Genomic DNA, 20207 nt, shown 5'->3' with positions numbered 1-20207 from the left:
AACAATATATTTAAAACGTATCACATAACAAAAATTTAAAATATCTTTTTATGAACAAAGTGAATATATGAAACATATATATATATATATATATATATATATATATATATATATATATATATATATATATATATATATATATATATATATATATATATATTTAATATAAAAAGGATATAACTAATAAATTTATAATTATATTGGTTCGATTACCATTATGTATATTAATAAATATACAAATGATATAGGTTCATGAATCCGAGGTCAACCCTGCATTGTTCAGTTGTTCAATATAGTCATATGTATTTTTACTACAAAATACATTAGGTGAGTTTCATTTGCCTTTTTACCCTTTATATTTTTGGGCTGAGAATACATGCACAATTTTTATAAATGTTTTACGAAATAGACACAAGTAATTGAAACTACATTATATGGTTGAATTATCGAAATCGAATATGCCCTTTTTATTTAGTCTGGTAATCTAAGAATTAGGGAACAGACACCCTAATTGACGCGAACTCTAAAGATAGATCTATCGGGCTCAACAAGCCACATCCAAAGTACCGGATGCTTTAGTACTTCGAAATTTATATCATGTCCGAAGGAGGATCCCGGAATGATGGGGATATTCTTATATGCATATTGTGAATGTCGGTTACCAGGTGTTCAATCCATATGAATGATTATTTTTGTCTCTATGCATGGGAAGTATTTTCAGGAGAAATGAAAATCTTGTGGTCTATTAAAATGATGGAAACGATTGTTTATGTAAACTAATGAACTCACCAATCTTTTGATTGACACTTGAAAGCATGTTTATTCTCAGGTACGAAAGAAATCTTCCGCTGTGCATTTGCTCAATATCGAAATATTACTTGGAGTCATTCATGACATATTTCAAAAGACGTTGCATTCGAGTCGTCGAGTTCATCAAGATTATTATTAAGTCAATTATAGTTAGATATGTTATGAAATGGTATGCATGACGTCAACTTTTGATGTAATGAAAGATTGTCTTTTCAAAAACGAATGCAATGTTTGTAAAATGTATCATATAGAGGTCAAGTACCTCGCGATGTAATCAACTGTTGTGAATCGTTTATAATCGATATGGAATTCGTCCGGATGGATTAGGACGGGTCTTGACACAACCCGCAACCCACTGAAGAATATCAAGTTGAGTACGAAAACCCCGACTATTCGGTCTGTTACGTTCAATACCCAGCTCGTCCACCAAATCCCGGATTCAATCAACAACCTAGGGTTAACCAATTTCAGCGAAGCAATCAACCTTTTCGCTATCGCTATCCACCTTACCCAGCCCAACAATCTCAATTGACCTACGATTAACCACTTCCACTCACTGGTACCCCAGTTGAGGAAAATTCCCCTACCACCCAGATTACGAAAGCAACTAACCCCACTCTCGGAGATGATGATCAGTTGACTCAGTTCATTCAAGGACAACAACAGCTAAATCAGAGAACTGCAACCAGACAAGATCAGACGGAGATACTGATGAGAAACCAATTGCCTCTGCTCAAAAGCCTGGAAACGCAGCTCGGACAATTATCACAACGCCTTGAAACCCGACCGCATGGAAGATTTCCAAGTAATACTATCCAAAATCCCTACATAGAAAAAGCAAAACAAATGGATTCCTTAATCCCAGAGGAAGAACCACGGAGAAGGTCAGCCAGGCTTAAGAACAAATCAACATATACTCAAAAGCTGACACCGGAAACTCCAGTTCGTGTACCCTATCCTGGAAGGCTACAAGAAGAACCATCCAAGCTTGATTCCTTCAAACTTGATGGAAGATTCTTGGACACTATGTCCAAAGTACCCAACCAGAAGAGATACATCCGAAGCCTTCTCTCTACAAAGGAGAGGATACCAGACTCTAACAAAATTTCACTGAGTGAAGAATGCTCTGCATTACTCAGGAACTCTCTACCACAGAAGCTAGGAGATACGGGCCGATTCATTTTTTCGTGTTCAATCTATCAATCTGGAACCATTCATGTGCTAGCAGATTTAGGAGCAAGTATCAACCTAATCCCTTACTCTCTCTAAAGAGATTAGAGTTAGGAGACTTGTCACCAACCAAAATGACAATCCAACTTGCCGATCACACAATTCGATATCCTAAGGGCATAGTTGAGAACGTCTTGGTGAAAGTCGACAAATTCTTGTATCCTACTAATTTCATAGTAATGGATATCAAGGAAGACCTACACACACCAATAGTGTTAAGAAGACCTTTCAAGAATACGGCTAGGACTGTCATTGATGTGTACAATCAAACCTTGATCTTACGATCACATGGGGAGAGCGTTACCTTCAAAATTGACCGACCAACTGATCTTTCTGGACAGGCAGAGATGTTTGCTATTTCTACCAGACGGATCACTTCCGATGACGAGTCTTCACCACCAGCCGATGATATCGAGATGGGTGTCGAATCACAGTCTGTAGACGACCCAGAAATGGAAAAAGAGGATCCCAGCAAAGAAATAGAGGAAGAGGAGGAATCTGAAGAGGAAGAGGAAATGGAAGACGTAAAAGAAACTGTGACAATACCTGCTCCAAGCATTGAGTGTCATGAAGAAATAATGAGGCTTGAGACGGCAGATCACAGTTTAATCATTTGCTTCAAGAAGAAGACCGACAAGGCTAAGGTTAAGGATATAGAAATTGATCTTGCAAGTATCAAAGTGGAGAATCAGAATACCGAAGAAACCCGTTCATCAGGCACATCCTCAGAAGAACAATACACCAATGATGACGAGGTAGAGCAGCATGAAGACATTCTGAATAACTCACACTCTCCAACCGAACCAGATCAAAGGGAGTCAGACTCTTTTTCAGATCAGATTCCGGTTATATCTACACACGCAGACATGATAACTTTCATCAATGATACCGATGAATTTGAAGATATTCTCAAAGCTCTCCGAAAATCAACCATTGATTTTTTGCTACGCTTAACAGAACAAATTCTGGCTATCCGAGAAGAACACAACCTCTATCTCCAAAGGGAAGACAATGATATTGAAATCCTAGACGAACCCATTCAAGACTTTATCAATTCTCTTCACGATCATATCAACGAAGAAGAAAGGCAACGAGAGCACAATTCAGTGGTTCGTACTATTCTTGAGACAAGATTCTGTCGAGATCAGAAGATCATTTACTCTAAGGTCTACAACGCCTTAGCAGGATCTGCACTTCCGTTCTCACGAAACCAACGAGCACTGCTGAATCTAATCCAAAAGCATATGGATCTTTCCACTGGACGCCCGACTTATCACTCTGATTTGCAAATGATCAAGGACATTCACAGCCTTTTTGCTCTCTTGGAAAGAGATAATTTCGAAAGCTCACCAGACAGACTAGTGATTTACGTAACAATTGATCACCATGCTGATCTGATTATCAAAGAGTTACGAGACGCTGTTATGGAGGAAGTAAGGCAAAAAATTCCGTTCTCTCATCTTAAACCAGATCGAGTAAACATTGCCACCTATGTTACGAAGCAGAAATCACGTATCTTCCACGAATCCACAGATCCTAGTTTCACATTTAAAGCTGGATGTCGAGAGATATACTCAAAGGCGGTGACATTAATGCTCGGATCAGGATTGCTGTTCACTTCTTTTCAGCTTCGTCTCTTAACAAATCTGTGCAAAGCTACAGACTCTTACTGTGGAGATCACCATTCCAAAGACTTCGAGATTCTAAAGATACAGTTTCTAACATTGTTTGAAGACCTCCGAAATGAGCATCCCATCAGAGAAACAATCACCACCAGCACTGCCTCTATGATTGACATTTATGGGTCAACCAGCAGAGCCGTGGATCATATTCTCATCGGACTTCAAGACTAATCAAGAGCCGAAACTGTGCACTACTTATCATTCAGAAGAACTTCAAGAGAAGTACCGGATCTTCTACCACTATTGGTCCGGCACTTTCTCAGGATTTACCCGCCAAGACTCACATTCCCTCGAGAAGACCAAGATCACAACCATCAGCGAGGAATGTTTATTTTTTAGAGCATCACTACGGTCGAGCCAATGACCTTAAACAAAAGCGCTTCTCGGGAGGCAACCCATGCAATAAAGTAGAGTAGAAGAATAAAGGATGACAAGTGAGCCGATAAAAGACGCAAAGATTGGAAGCCAGCCGCATCTGCTAGGGGTATTTCTTTCTTTCGGCTACTAGCTCAAGATTCAAACTATGCTACATCCTAGCTTATCACTAAGTGTGGGATAACATCCAAATGAACACTAAACGAATAATCTCAAATCTTCAACTAAAACTCCTAAGTGTGGGATACACTAGAAACATTGAGGACAATGTTCGTTTAAGTGTGGGATGATGGTATAATCCTTTTTATGCTATATTTAAATAACCCATTACAAAGATTTCAAGTTTTAAGCCAAATTTCAAATTTTTAACAAAAGAAAGCCTTTTCGAAAGAGTATTTTTGAAAACTTGAAACGTTTATAAATAAAAATAAGGCTTAAGTAAGGTGGAAATCTTGTTAGGACGAACCGAATCTCTAAAAGAGCATTGCATGACTAGGCATTATCGACCTAAATTGATTATGGTGAGGCACCCAAATAAGCCCAGCATTCATCTTTAATGCTTCGCTATTTTCCGTTGAGAGTGCCGATATCTGTGCTCGGAATCAGAACTTGCTTTAGATCTATGATATGCCACTAACGGACGGTTTTGTTTTGTGCGGTGTCGTTAGGTCGCACGATGTCTGATTCGGTAGCACACAGCGTCTTCGTTTATTTATATTTTGCGGGGCCTAAATTTACTTTTACTTTCTAAGGTGTAGAAGGTGTAAGTTAACCTAGTGTCGAATTTTATGCTGATTAACGAATTGAAGATCAAGTGAATAATTGTCTTTTAGTTAAATTACCTGGATAAAAGATAGTAGTTGATTTTAACTAAAGGTCCTAAATGCAGAAAAGTAAATAAAGTGGAAGGATATCCGGAGTATGCAGATCAGGGAAATGTTGACCAAGACATCAGTATTGGGTTAGGGAAAGGTAATTATGCTTATGTTAAGACTATGCTTGGATTGACGTAGATCTGGTTGGAAGAGCCAATTACACAGACCTACTTATCTCTGAACTCTCAGAGTTCTCTTTGAGCAGTGATAAGTATGTCACTTGGTCGTATAACTGAAGTGTAACAATACCTCGGAGGTTATCCTCAGTAAAGTACTAGGTTTATTAGTGAGTTAAGCTCTAATCCTAACCCTCGTTATCAGTTTAGGTAACTGAATAACAACGTGCCGTGTTGATTGAACACTGATCACAAACGGAAGGAGTCCGTCGGTTTAAGTTGGCAAAACCTTAAATGAAAACTAACAACCATTTCATCATACTAATGAGATCTCAATAAATCAAACATTATACAGCATTACAGTTAATATACTGATAGTAAAGCAGATAGAAACCTAATGAGTACCTAAACAGTTGATATGACTAAGACCTAAGGCAACAATCAGACAAGAACATGCAATAGGCTTGGGTCATATAATAAAGGCACTAACTAGATCTTAACAGCTCCTAAGAGGTCTCTTTGGAATAGTCAATAGGCATACTAGGTCATTCATGTCTCAATTCCTAGGTTTCGTGTCCTAAAAGTGCATTAAATGCCTCTCGAGAACTCTGGCCATACCGAGTTCATAGTATCTTCAGATACAGTATAACCAGGGGTCTTAATCCTATGAAGTAGCTAATTTCATATAGGTGGACAAGTCCTGATCACAACCTAAGTTGGTCAATCCTTAAGATGCTAGCATAAAAATCTATCAGACTTCCTAGTTCAGTATTATAATAGTAATCGTACTAAATTAACATAATTACGCTAACCCAAACTTCTATCATGGAAACATACAGATAAGTTAAGCTATCATGGCAATATCGGAACGCATTATTAAGCATAAAAAGTAAGAATACATGTTTAATACAAAAGACAAGCGTTTCGGATAAAAAACCTGAAAAGGCCGAACAAATCTGCCCGAGATCGCAGGGACTCGCCGGGATATCCTCCGGAAAATAAAAGCTAAGCTAACTACTACTAAAAACTAACTAAAAGATTGAAAATATAAATTGAATTGCAAGTTGAGTGTGTGTTGGAATGGATGGAGAAGGCCCTTTAAATAGACCAGAATTTTGCCCAAATATACCTGGCAGGCCGTATGGCAGGCCGTATGGTGGCCCGTATTTGGCAGGCCGTATGGCTGGCAGGCTGTTTCTTGGGGGCATTTGCTAGGCTGTGTGGCAGGCCGTACTCCATACTGGCAGCCCGTATGGCAGGCCGTATGTGGTGCTGGTCTGCCTTGATTCACTGGATCGTAACTTGATTTCTTGTCTTTCACCGTTTTCGCTCTAGAATCTTCGTTTTAGCTCCGTTTTACTTGATTCTTTTTGCATCGCCTTTGTAATTACTTAATCTACAAAATAAACCAAAAAAGTGATAATTTTTCCGACAAAGTTTTAATCTTTATTGTTTTAGGGCTTAATTTAGGGGGTAAAAACGTGACCTTTTGCCCGATATCAAATACCCCACACTTAGCTTTGCTTGTCCTTAAGCAAGAAAGCGAGAATATAAGGATCTTTCTAATAGATTCTTCCTTGCCCCACCCGTAGATCTTTTTATTATGCCTTCATCAGAAGTCGGCACATCTTTCGAAAGTATTAGAAAAAGTTTTGAGCTTCGATGATTTTGATCGATAGATTTCAATTGCTTCCATAGTGGAAAAGGCGTACTTTCCAACTCTCGGATGTAGAGTATACATGATCAGGCTCCTCACTGACGGATCACTCATATCACTCAAGTGTTTAGGGTGTCCTATTCTAATTTTATTGTCGCTCAGAAGTCAGTCGTGTAACAGTTCTCATCATAGGCTTGGTAAAGCATCGATATCTCCATCGGATAAGTAAGGACGGTACTGATCTTCTTCCTAAGCATTCTTTCAAGAGGAAGACGGTTTATAGGGTTTGGTTGAAAATTTATGAATTTGGTGAAAGAGATCCAGATCTCTTGATTTCTGAGAGAATTGATAGTCTTTGATTCTTCAGAGTATCCATTTTGGATAGATAATGGCTGAGAATTCCGTAAAGGTTTTCTTCGGAAGAGGCGGATTTTACTAAGACTTTGTCTAGAATTTTTTTTTTCTTTTTGCTCTTCCAGCATTCTTCTTCAGGGCATCTCCTCGGGTTTCTTTTTGCCTTATTAGAGACTTTGCTCTTTCAAAAACATTTTTTTTTGGCATACCCTTTCTTCATAACTTTTGTATTTCGTTCCTGGTGCCCAGAGAGGAAGTGATAATCCACTGAAAATAGGTCTTTGACCTATCAAAAACAATCAGGGGTTCGGAATCTTTCAACTAGTGCTTTTGAAGCGAATTTGATCGATCTATCTCTTCATTGATCTCTGGATCTTTGGATGAATGGAAAGGGGAATGAATGTGAATGGTGTATTTTGGGAGTGAATTTGGGGTGAATATTTCTGATTCATCAACTTTTTTTTTTGTGAGTTGGTCGGTTCAAATTGCGTGGAGTGGAAACGGAAACGGATGGCTTTTTGTCTTCTCTATTCAGAATGATTTCGGAAGGAGTATCGCACCTGCACCACGTATGGCGCTTACTAACCATTGGTCTTGAAACGTATGTCTGAACCAAGTTCTAACTTGAACCGTACACCGGCACGCTCATCAATTGAAATAACAAAGTACTATAGATTTGATGGGTTATACAGATACTTTGGGTCCAATATTCCTCACTTTTTAGAGTAGGGGTCGTGCTTGATCATGCATAGCTTTTTATATATTTTCTTAAAAGAAATCTTTTGACACAAAACATAAGTTTCAGCTTAATCGTTCCGTTCTAATAAATATTCCGAAAACCGATTTCTAGCAATTTTATTAGATCTTTTGGGCGAAAACAAAGTAATAATTTTTCAAAATTACCCAATATCCATTGCTCAATTACTTTTGGACAAAAGAATTTTTTAAAACTTGGCGATTTATTGTTACTTGACTATTAAAACTTCCAACCTTTAAAAACCTTACCCATTACCCCACACTTAGAAGAACATTGTCCCTAATGTTCTCTAGAAAGAATATTTTAATACTTTAAAAATTAAGGACATTGACTTCTAAAATTCTAAGTTAGTTGCGGGGGTTACCCCACACTTGGAGATTTTAGTTCATTATAATTAAAATAGGTTTGAGGAAGGATTACTTCCCTATAGTCGTGTTACTTTCCTAGTGCTGGGCCTTTCTACGGTCAATCTCCTACGTACCAGTCTCTTTTAATAATATTTCTTCATGAAGGACAAAAAGAGAAAGGCAGTATTTCTACTATATATAACTTTTTAGTACAATGCTTTTTAAAAAACTAAAAGATAAAATAAAGATAAAGTAGTCTATGGGATACTATCCTGGTCAATGCTGTGTTGGCGTTGTGAAATATCTGCAGATCTCATCATCCTCCTCCTCTAGGCTCGGCAAGTACTCGAGAGGTTGCCCTATATCCAACTCAGGGCCTAGTAGTGAATCTAGACATAAATCTGACGGCATCTCCAGGTGGGATAAGTCTGGGAAAGGCTCCTTGTCAGGTATGCTTCCAGTGATCTCAAATGCCTGGGCCATTGGTGGCTCCACTGAAATGGGAATAATGACTAGATGAACCCTCTGGTAACTCAGTGACTGGAACTGGCCCGGTGACTGGGGCAGGCGGTGTCATGGGAACAGGAGTAGCATGTATAGGCATGGCAGCTGAGTGAACTGAGTGAACTGAGGCCTGTGTGGAATGCCTGGGCATAGCTTGTCATATCGGCTGAACACGACGTGCTAGCCTAAATGAAGATGGGCCCAGAGTACTGCGTGGCATCCTCTCGCGCTGGAGGTATGCTCTCAGAGCCTTGTAAAGTCTCTGCTAATCTCTGAGTAGTGCCCATGCAACATCAGGGTCATTCAACGTAGCTCCGTAATGTATCACTATCTTTGGCTCATGCGTATCTGGCAACTGTGTGTGCTTAGCTGGTCTCCTGGCTAAACGTCTAGATCGTCGAACGGGAGGAGCTGGTGGTGCTGTGATGATATCCTCCTCAACACTCTCTAATATCAAACGCCTTGGGCCTAATTGCCCTGTTGATGGCCTATTCTGATCAGCACTACTTCCGGATGAGTAAACTACAGGAGTCCTCCTCCTGCAAACGGGAATGTAAACCGAAGCCCCTGAGCTTGGCATTTCTCCTAAACACATTCAACAAACTTTATAAGTACTAAGCGCAAGTATGGCGCTTAGTTGTTAGTAAACAGAGGTAATATCTTAAGACTGAAAATAAGTAATAAAAAGGATAAGCAAGGGGTGCCTCCCAAGAGCGCTTTGTTTATCAAGTCGTTACAGCTCGACTTTTCCTTGTCAGATCTTCAGAATGGATCAAAGGAGAAGAGGTGCTCCTCCTTATCGTGGTCTTCTAGATAGGCTTTCAACCGGTGGCCATTAACTTTGAAATTACCAGTAGGTCCTTCCAGTTCCACGGCTCCATGTGGAAAAGCGTGTATAACTTTTTATGGGCCACTCCATCTTGATCTAAATTTTCTCGCGAACTTCTTGAACCGAGAATTGAAGAGAAGAACTTTATCTCTAGGGGCGAACTTTGTAGGGATCAATTTTGCATCATGCGTAAGCTTTGTTCGTTCCTTATAGATGTATGACGTTTCATATGCTTGGTCTCTCAATTCGGCGAGTTCATTCATTTGCATTTTCCTATGTCTTTCGGTAACTGAGGGATCGAGGTTGCAGGTCTTCAGTGCCCAGAGTGCTTTGTATTCAAGTTCCAGCGGAAGGTGACAAGCTTTTCCATAGATCATGCGGTAGGGTGTAGTTCCTAGAGGATTCTTGTAGGCAGTCCGGAATGCCCACAGAGCATCATCTAACTTCTCGGCCCATTTATTTCCATGATGGCCGACAGTTCGTTCTAAGATTCTTTTGAGTGCTCTGTTCGTGACCTCTACTTGTCCGTTGGTCTGCGGGTGATAGGCAGTGGACATCTTGTGGGTAACTCCGTATTGTTGCATCACCTTCATAAACTGAGTATTACAGAAGTGTGTGCCTCTATCACTTATTATCGCACAAGGAGCTCCAAATCTGCAGAAGACTCTCTTCAGGAAATTGGTGAAGACTTTGGCATCATTAGTCGGAAATGATTGGGCTTCGACCCATCTGGAGACGTAATCTACTACTACGAGGACATATTCTTTCCCGTTAGACTTTGGGAATGGGCCCATGAAGTCTAATCCCCATATATTGAAGATCTCGTAAGCTTGGATATTAGTCCGAGGCATCTCATTTTTCATAGAGATAATACCTTGCCTTTGGCATGAGTCGCAACGCTTTACAAGCTCTTGTGCATCTCGGAATATAGACGGCCAGTAGAATCCTGACTCGTAGACTTTTCTTGCGGTTAAGTTTGCTCCAGATTGACCTCCAGTTAGCCCATGGTGACATTGGTGAAGAATCCCTACTGCTTGCTTTTCATCTACGCACCTCCTGATTATTTGATCAGGGCAAATTCTAAACAGGTAAGGATCTTCCCAGTGGTAGTACTTGACATCCCTGAAGAACTTCCTTCTTCGGGAGGTACTCATCCTCTTTTGTACTACTCCGGCAACTAGGTAGTTGGCCATGTAGGCATACCAATGAGTGTCAGTAAATTGTGATCCTATGTGAGTTTGTCCTAAAATCATAAGCTGTTCTTCCGGAAATTTATCTCTGATATCTTGTTCAGCAAGTTTTTCCATCGTTGGATTCTCTAAACGACTAAGATGATCTGCTGCGATGTTCTCTGCTCCTTTCTTATCTTTAATCTCAATGTCAAATTCCTGAAGGAATAAGATCCATCGTAGGAGTCATGGCTTCGCGTCTTGCTTTGTGAATAGATATTTAAGGGCTGAATGATCTGTATAGACTGTTGTCTTGGACAGGATGAGATAGGAACGAAATTTGTCGAATGCGAATACTACGGCTAGCAGCTCCTTTTCCGTAGTAGTGTAATTCTCTTGAGCTCCGGTTAAGGTTTTGCTTGCGTAATAGATTGGATGAAAGTGTTTATCTACCCGCTGTCCAAGCACTGATCCAACTGCGAAATCACTCACATCACACATGATCTCAAAAGGTAGACTCCAATCAGGAGCTATCATGATGGGTGCATGTGTTAGCTGCTCTTTCAGATAGTTGAATGCTTTTTGACATTCTTCATCGAAGACAAACGAGACTTCCTTTCCTAGGAGATAAGTGAGAGGTCGTGTGACCTTTGAAAAATCCTTAATGAATCATCGGTAGAAACCGCCGTGTCATAGGAAACTCCTTACCGCTCTTACTGTGATAGGTTCTGAAAGTTTAGTAATGGTCTCAATCTTAGCCTTATCAACTTCTATTCCTGCTTTAGAGATCTTATGTCCTAAAACTTTCCCTTCTTTTACCATGAAGTGACATTTTTCCCAATTTAGAACTAAATTTGACTCTTCACACCGGGTGAGCATCTTATCAAGGTTTGAAAGGCACGAATCAAAGGTACTACCAAAGACAGAGAAGTCATCCATGAAGACTTCTATACAACGTTCAATCATGTCGTGGAATATTGCTACCATGCATCGCTGAAATGTAGCCGGTGCATTGCATAACCCAAAGGGCATCCGTCGATAGGCAAATGTTCCATAAGGACAGGTGAAGGTTGTTTTCTCTTGGTCCTTTGGATCGAGGGGAATTTGAAAGTAGCCGGAAAAACCGTCAAAGAAATAGTAGAATTAATTTCCTGATAGACGTTCCAACATTTGATCGATAAAAGGTAATGAAAAATGATCTTTCCGGGTTGCATCATTTAGTTTACGATAGTCTATGCAAACCCTCCAACCCGTGACTTCCCGAGTTGAAATAAGCTCATTATTCTCATTTTGAATTATGGTCGTCCCTCCCTTTTTAGGTACCACTTGAACAGGACTGACCCATGGCGAATCAGAGATGGGATAGATTAGACCAGCGTCCAAAAGTTTGATTACTTCTTTCTTGACGACTTCTTGAATCATAGGGTTGACCCTTCTTTGCCTCTGAACTGATGGTTTGAAATCATCTTCTATGAAGATCTTATGGGTGCAATAGTTGGGGCTGATCTCTTTGATGTCGGAGATCTTCCAAGCAAATGCCTTCTTATGTGATTTCAAAACTTGAATCAATTTCGCCTTCTCTTGTGGCGTGAGGTCTTTCAATATGATCACAGGGAGTTGCGATTCTCCTTCTAAGAATGCATACTCCAGATTTTCGGGTAACTTCTTCAATTCCAATTCCGGAGGCTTCTCGATAGATGGCTTCATTCTAGCTATCTCCTTTCAGTCTAACGAGTCGTACTTATCTTAGAATTCTGATTCTTCAGTAGTGGTCACTGATGCTATCTGTTCTTTATTTCTGAAAATTGTCTTTCTTAATGCCTCCTCTTCAGAAACGTCTTCTTTAGTTTCGAAGGTAGGTTCGGGAAACTCCTCACAGTCTTCCCTTGACTGGGGTTCCTGATATACCGGAATGAAATATGTTTCTTCATTCGGTCTTCTCCTTAATAGAGGTAGAGGAATGCCTTGTCCTAGTGGTGCTATTTGAATAGTGTTGCCAAGAAAGTTACTTTCAGAGAGGGGAGATATGTGTTGACTAAGGTCTATGGCGGAATGTTTGTCGAGATTTTCTTTAGGAGGTGTAAAGAACAGATTCTTAGAAATTTGATCTTGACTACATATAGCCATAGTCTCTTCCAGGTATTCGTAGACGAATTCTTGAAAAGAATCACAGATATTCACATCTTCTTCCTTAGGATGGTTCATGAGGCGATCAACATTGAATGTGATTTCTTCTCCTCCAACCCTTAACTTCAGAGATTTCTCGTAAACGTCAATTACGGCCTTGGCAGTATTTAGGAATGGTCTGCCAAGAATGAGTGGGACCTTCGTGTCTTCCTCAATATCCATAATGATAAAATCAACTGGAAACGCGAACTTATCCACTCTAACTAGGACATCTTCAGCGATTCCCCGAGGAATCTTAACTGATCTGTCCACGAGTTGGATAGTCATCCTGGTTGGCCTTAAGTCATTTAATCCTAGCTTCTTGAATAATGAATAGGGCATTAGGTTTATAGTGGCTCCTAAGTCTGCTAACGCATTGCTAATTTGGACATCTTGCAGGGAGCAAGGTACCGTAAATCTTCCTGTATCTCCTAACTTAGGGGGAATTCCATGCTGTAACACTAACGAGCATTCTTCACTTAAGGGCAAGCTAACTATCTCTCTTAATCTCTCTTTGTTTGAAAGCAGTTCTTTGAAAAATTTGGCGCAGTTCGGCATTTCTACTAAAGCATCTACTAGACGTACATTCAAATACAGATTCTTAATAATATCCCAATACTTAGCAAATTGTGCTTCTTGTTTTTCCTTCCTAAGCCTACCTGGGAAAGGTATGTAGGTGCGCGGAATAATTTCCGGGGCCTTAGGAGAGATAGGTTCCGGTGGATTGACGACTGGGTCAATTAGCACAGGTTCCTTATCGGAAAAATCTTGTATGGGTATATTAATAGTTGTTTCTTTCCCTCCTCTAGTAATTACTAGGGCATCAAACTCACTACACTCTATATCAATTTTAGTGGTTAATCGTTTAAGCGTAAGCTAAAAATTAGTGATTAATTCTTCAAAAGTCTTTATTAAAGTGTCGAACTTGTTCTGGCATTCTATGACTTGAAGGTTTATTATATATTGCTTTTTCATAAATTCAGCTAAAATTTCCTTAGAGTGGAGAGTAGGTTTGTGCAATGGGAATATTATATTATGATCTGAGCTATTTTGCTGTTTGTGTGCCCATCTAGGGTAAGGATACCTTAGATTGGTTCTAGTAGCATCGGAGTTTTTAGGAATCTGTAAACTTTGAAGAGTGAGGGTGAGATCTTGTAACTTGGTTTCCAACATTTTTACCGTATGAGCGAAGACGTCATCCTTCTCAGCAGCTTCATTGTTCCAATCTTCCTGCTGTGCAGCTATTGCGTCCAAGAGATTCCATGCTTCGTCTGCTGTTCAGGACATGAAATTGCCTTACGAGGCCATGTCTAAGAGAGACTTATCACCCTTGGTTAAACCATTGTAAAGCGTACAAATTATATCTGCCCGACTTAACGAATGATTCGGACATCTTTTAAGTATCATCTTTACTCTATTCCATGCTAGACACAATGACTCATTTTCTTTTTGAGAAAAGTTTGTGATGTCATTTCTTAAACAGGTTTGCAGGGAGGGTGGATAAAATTTGTTTAGAAATTTAGTGGCTAAATCCTCCCATGTACAGATTGAATTCGGGTTAAGTGCGTCAAACCATGCTGAAGCGTGTGCAGAAAGTGAATATTGAAAAAGATGAAGTTTTAAAATGTTTTTCTCGTTTGATTCCTTCTTAAAAGAGTCAACCAGACTGATAAATTTATTTATATGAAAGTTAGGATTTTCAGTCGGCAATCCTTGAAATTTACAGATCATACTGACTAGATTAATCATGTGTGAACTGATTTCAGGAGTTTCTTCGGTTCCTAAGGTGATTGGTCCTCCTCTTTCCTCTAAGCATGACTTATGCATAGAAGCAAGCGTATCTTGTTGTTCCATTTTTTTTATATTTTCTGTTTTAAAAAGACTAAAAAGTAACTTTTAGAAAATATTAATTTACTAAAAGGATCGATAATTTAATAAAAAAATTATTCTTCAAATTCGGTCGCTAACCAGATCGGATATCTTAACTGATAGGGCTTCTCACATATTACTTGTATCGAGGTGGCCAGGCTGACTACGGAGAGGCAGGATCCTTTTGGTTCCAATATAATTGGAGACTGTTCGGAAAATCCAATAACCAAGTCCGTGTATAATTGTCTTTCTTAGACACCACCAAACAATACTTTGTCTGCTTAAAATCTTTCTCGATCAAAATATTCGCTCCCCGGCAGCGGCGCCAAGAAGAGACAGCTGATATTCCACTAACGGACGGTTTTGTTTTGTTTGGTGTCGTTAGGTCGCACGATGTCCGATTCGGTAGCACACAGCGTCTTCGTTTATTTATATTTTGCGGGGCCTAAATTTACTTTTACTTTCTAAGGTGTAGAGGGTGTAAGTTAACCTAGTGTCAAATTTTATGCTGATTAACGAATTGAAGATCAAGTGGATAATTATCTTTTAGTTAAATTACCTGGATAAAAGATAGTAGTTGATTTTAGCTAAAGGTCCTAAATGCAGAAAAGTAAATAAAGTGGAAGGATATCCGGTGTATGCAGATTAGGGAAATGTTGACCAAGACATCAGTATTAGGTTAGGGAAAGGTAATTATGCTTATGTTAAGACTATGCTTGGATTGACGTAGATCTGGTTGGATGAGCCAATTACACAGACCTACTTATCTCTGAACTCTCGGAGTTCTCTTTGAGCAGTGAGAAGTATGTCACTTGGTCGTATAACTGAAGTGTAACAATACCTCGGAGGTTATCCACAGTAAAGTACTAGGTTTATTAGTGAGTTAAGCTCTAATCCTAACCCTCGTTATCAGTTTAGGTAACTGAATAACAACGTGCCGTGTTGATTGAACACTGATCACAAACGTAAGGAGTCCGTCGGTTTAAGTTGGCAAAACCTTAAATGAAAACTAACAACCATTTCATCATACTAATGAGATCTCAACAAATCAAACATTATACAATATTACAGTTAATATACTGATAGTAAAGCAGATAGAAACCTAATGAGTACCTAAACAGTTGATATGACTAAGATATAAGGCAACAATCAGACAAGAACATGCAATAGGCTTGGGTCATACAGTAAAGGCACTAACTAGATCTTAACAGCTCCTAAGAGGTCTCTTTGGAATAGTAAATAGGCATACTAGGTCATTCATGTCTCAATTCCTAGGTTCCGTGTCCTAAAAGTACATTAGATGCCTCTCGGAAACTCCGGCCATACCGAGTTCATAGAATCTTCAGATACAGTATAACCAGGGGTCTTAATCCTATGAAGTAGCTAATTTCTTATAGGTGGACAAGTCCTGATCACAACCTAAGTTGGTCAATCCTTAAGATGCTAGCATACAAATCTATCAGACTTCCTAGTTCAGTATTATAACAGTAATCGTACTAAATTAACATAATTACGCTAACCCAAACTTCTATCATGGCAACATACAGATAAGTTAAGCTATCATGGCAATATCAGAACACATTATTAAACATAAAAAGTAAGAATACATGTTTAATACAAAAGACAAGCGTTTCGGATAAAAAACCTGAAAAGGCCGAACAAATCTGCCCGAGATCGCAGGGACTAGCCGGGATATCCTCCGGAAAATAAAAGCTAAGCTAACTACTATTAAAAACTAACTAAAAGATTGAAAATATAAATTGAATTGCAAGTTGAGTGTGTGTTGGAATGGATGGAGAAGGCCCTTTAAATAGACCAGAATTTTGCCTAAATACGCATGGCAGGCCGTATGGCAAGCCGTATGGAGGCCCGTATTTGGCAGGCCGTATGACTGGCAGGCCGTTTCTTGGGGGCGTTTGCTGGGATGTTTGGCAGGACGTACTCCATACTGGCAGCCCGTATGGCAGCCCGTATGGCAGCCCGTATGGCAGCCCGTATGTGGTGCTGGTCAGCCTTGATTCACTGGATCGTAACTTGATTTCTTGTCTTTTACCGTTTTCGCTCTAGAGTCTTCGTTTTAGCTCCGTTTTACTTGATTCTTTTTGCATCGCCTTTGTAATTACTTAATCTACAAAATCAACTGAAAAAGCGATAATTTTGCCGAAAAAATTTTAATCTTTATTGTTTTAGGGCTTAATTTAGGGGGTAAAAACGTGACTTTTTGCCCGATATCAATCTGCATTTCTAAGTTGCGAAATGTGATTCGGTTATAATCAGAAGAGCTAGCCATTTTTCAAAAACAACCCGCTCACACTACCATTTCTTTTACCTCATCCACTTCATCTTTACTATCAATTGAAAATCCAGAAAATGAGATTCCTTCCGTAAACCTGATGCTACAAACTTCTCAAGTATCACGGCAAAGGTCTTGAAAAAGTCTACCGGCAAAAAGTTTCTCGAGATGAAATCTCAAAAAAAAAAAAGAAACGCCGAAGAAGAACGTGACCACAAACGCCTATCGCTTTAAAAAGAAGTATAGTTCAAAAGTGCTTCTCAAAAATACCAGCACTCCTATCTATCTAAAATTTTCCAAAATAAAAGTCTTTTGAGACTATGTTACCCTTTTCACCCCTTAAAACAATTTCACCACCACTACAAAATTTCGTTCCATCACTGACAAATGACCTAGAAGCTATGGTTACTACCGTTTTCACATTAGTAGCAAGGATTTAAGTCTTTATCAAGCCTATGACGATGAGTACAACATGACTAGCTATGAGTGAAAATTCATTTCTTAGATCTATAGGGAACCCTAAACACTTGAGTGATTGGAGTGACCCGTGAAAGCTAGCCTAAGTCATGTAACTTCCTCGCACGCTTGCAGAGATAGTTTCAACCCTACCATAAATGACTCACCTTATCTTTCGCTCTTATAATAAAAAGCAAACCGCTTAGGCTATTAGAAAAGAAACACCGAAAAGATTTCTTGAAGTAAAAACGAGAAGTTTGCTTGAGGACAAGCAAAGTCTAAGTGTGGGATATTTGATATCGGCTAAAAAGTCACGTTTTCACCCCGGTATTAAGGCCCAAAAACAAGAAAGATTCGAACTTTATCGGCAAAATACCCACTTCATCGGTTAGAATTGAAGAAAGTAATTACGAAGACGATGCAAAAAGAATCAAGAGAATCGGAGCTAAAACGAAGATTCTAAAGCGAAAATGGTGAAAGACAAGAAATCAAGTTACGATCCAGGGAATCAGCAGGCCAAACGGCCTGTGTAACAACCCTCACTTTTCGACTTCTAAATTACTGAATTAACCCTAGGATTATATGTCTGACTATATGTATTAAGGGTTGTTATATACAATTAAATATTAACCGAATAGTAATTTTTAGTCAACAATGTACGCTTAAATAAATAATATATTATTAATTTATATAATTTGACATAATTTAACTAAGTATATAAATTTTGTATCACTTTTATTATTTAGTTAATGTATTATATATTTAACTATATAATAAATCCAATTATATATAAATGTAATAATATTTACAAACTTACTAAAACTATAGTTTAATAATTAAAATCATAATTATTATTAAAAATAGAAAATACCGAATTATTTATTATTTTTATGCAAAATTTGTATTTATTAATTAAATAAAACAAAAATAAAAAAAATAAAAAAATAATATTATTGACAAATATTCTTGGAAAAACATTAAATAAATTTGTTTATTTACATAAAAAATCCTTAAAATAAATAAAAAATAAATAAATAAATTACTTTTTAATTAAAAATTTTAATGGAAAAACTACTTTTATTATTTTATTTTGTGCATTATCCCATGACCTAACATTTAATACTTTTTAATTTTAAAATCCCATTAAGAATTAAATATTTCTTTTTCTTTTAATTATTTTATTCTTTTTACCTAATTTTTTCAAGTATAAATACCCCTCATTTCTCATTCAAACTCACACCAAAATTTCTCTCATTCTCTCTTTGAAGAATTACTACTAGTAAGTATTATTTTCTTACTTTTTATTTTTTTTACTTTTTTCTTTTTACTTTTTACTTTTTACTTCGGTTATTATTTTTACCGAAACATGTAAATAATGTTATAAATTATATGCAATTAAAAATAAAATAAATAACATGTATACACTATTACTATTACTAGCACCTATAACCTACTACTTATATTGTAACATAAAAACATTTTGGGATATGTATTAGAGATGTATAGATCTTCGAATTTTCTTGACGAATGGTTTCTATGAGATTCTAGGCAGAGGGTTTGGATTTCCGATTTAAAGGGTCCTATGGCTCAAGCCCCTAGATCTAAATTAGCCATTCGAAGGGAAAGGGGTGATTGGAAGCTTATCTAATACGGCAAGTATTCTAAAATGGAAAACACTGATAAAAGTAGAAACTCTCTAGTCATAGAAACTTAGTAAAATAAGAAACTTTCTAAAAATGGAAACTTTATAAAAATAGTAACTTACTAGGAATAGAAACTTAGTAAAACAAACACATACTTAAACTTAAACATGGGCAAAACACTTAACTACTCTTAAATGTCAATAACTTGACTTTTCTGCTCACTCGTTCAACTCTTTATTCCGAGGAATAACTCTCTCTCTACTTACTAAGGTGAATTCATAGCCCCTCTTTATTGCTAGCAAACTTACTTACTTTACTTGGGGTGAGACACATGCTGTTTTTACTTTTTTACAATTTAGACACAAGTATCAAACTGTTAAACTATGCTATACCCGGCTATGTCCGACTAAGTCCCTACAGTGATATTTTTAATTGCTGCTGCATGCTTAATTATTGGGGGTAGGCCTATCGGGAGTAACGTCCCCGATACATTTGACCAAGTCATTGTATTACTTAATAATGAAATTAAACTGACAAGGACAGACACAACTTGTCATGGGGCAAACTTGAATGTTTAGTCTAAATATCACGTATTGGCATAACTTTTTGATCCTGCGAGAGATCAACTTTACAAACTAAATTTTGTGGTCTAAAACAACGACAAACTTTTTGTTAAACCTATGAACTTCACTCAACCTTTTTGGTTGACACTTTAGCATGTTTTGTCTCAGGTACTGTTTGATTCAAGCTCTTATACTTACTGCTTATGTGATGTTACTTGGACATAGGATCAAGAGATATCGCATTTATTACTTCTGCATGTGAACATTTATGATATTGTTATTCCTGTCATTGTAACGATATTTCATTTTCCGCTGCGTACTCATTAAAGTTAAATTCATCATTTAGTATTGTTCTCGTTTATTATAATATGTTGGTATGTTTTGATATTAGTGACGTTCCTTCCAGACCCTATTGGGAGGACGTTACAGATTGGTATCAGAACATTACCAGGCTGTTATAGAGAACCAGGATTGCATTTTTATGTGTGCCTTACTTGTTAGCTAGGGTGCCT

This window comes from Rutidosis leptorrhynchoides, chromosome 3, assembly GCF_046630445.1.
Source record: "Rutidosis leptorrhynchoides isolate AG116_Rl617_1_P2 chromosome 3, CSIRO_AGI_Rlap_v1, whole genome shotgun sequence".
Lineage (NCBI taxonomy): Eukaryota > Viridiplantae > Streptophyta > Magnoliopsida > Asterales > Asteraceae > Rutidosis > Rutidosis leptorrhynchoides.
Note: the sequence above shows the minus strand (reverse complement) of the source record.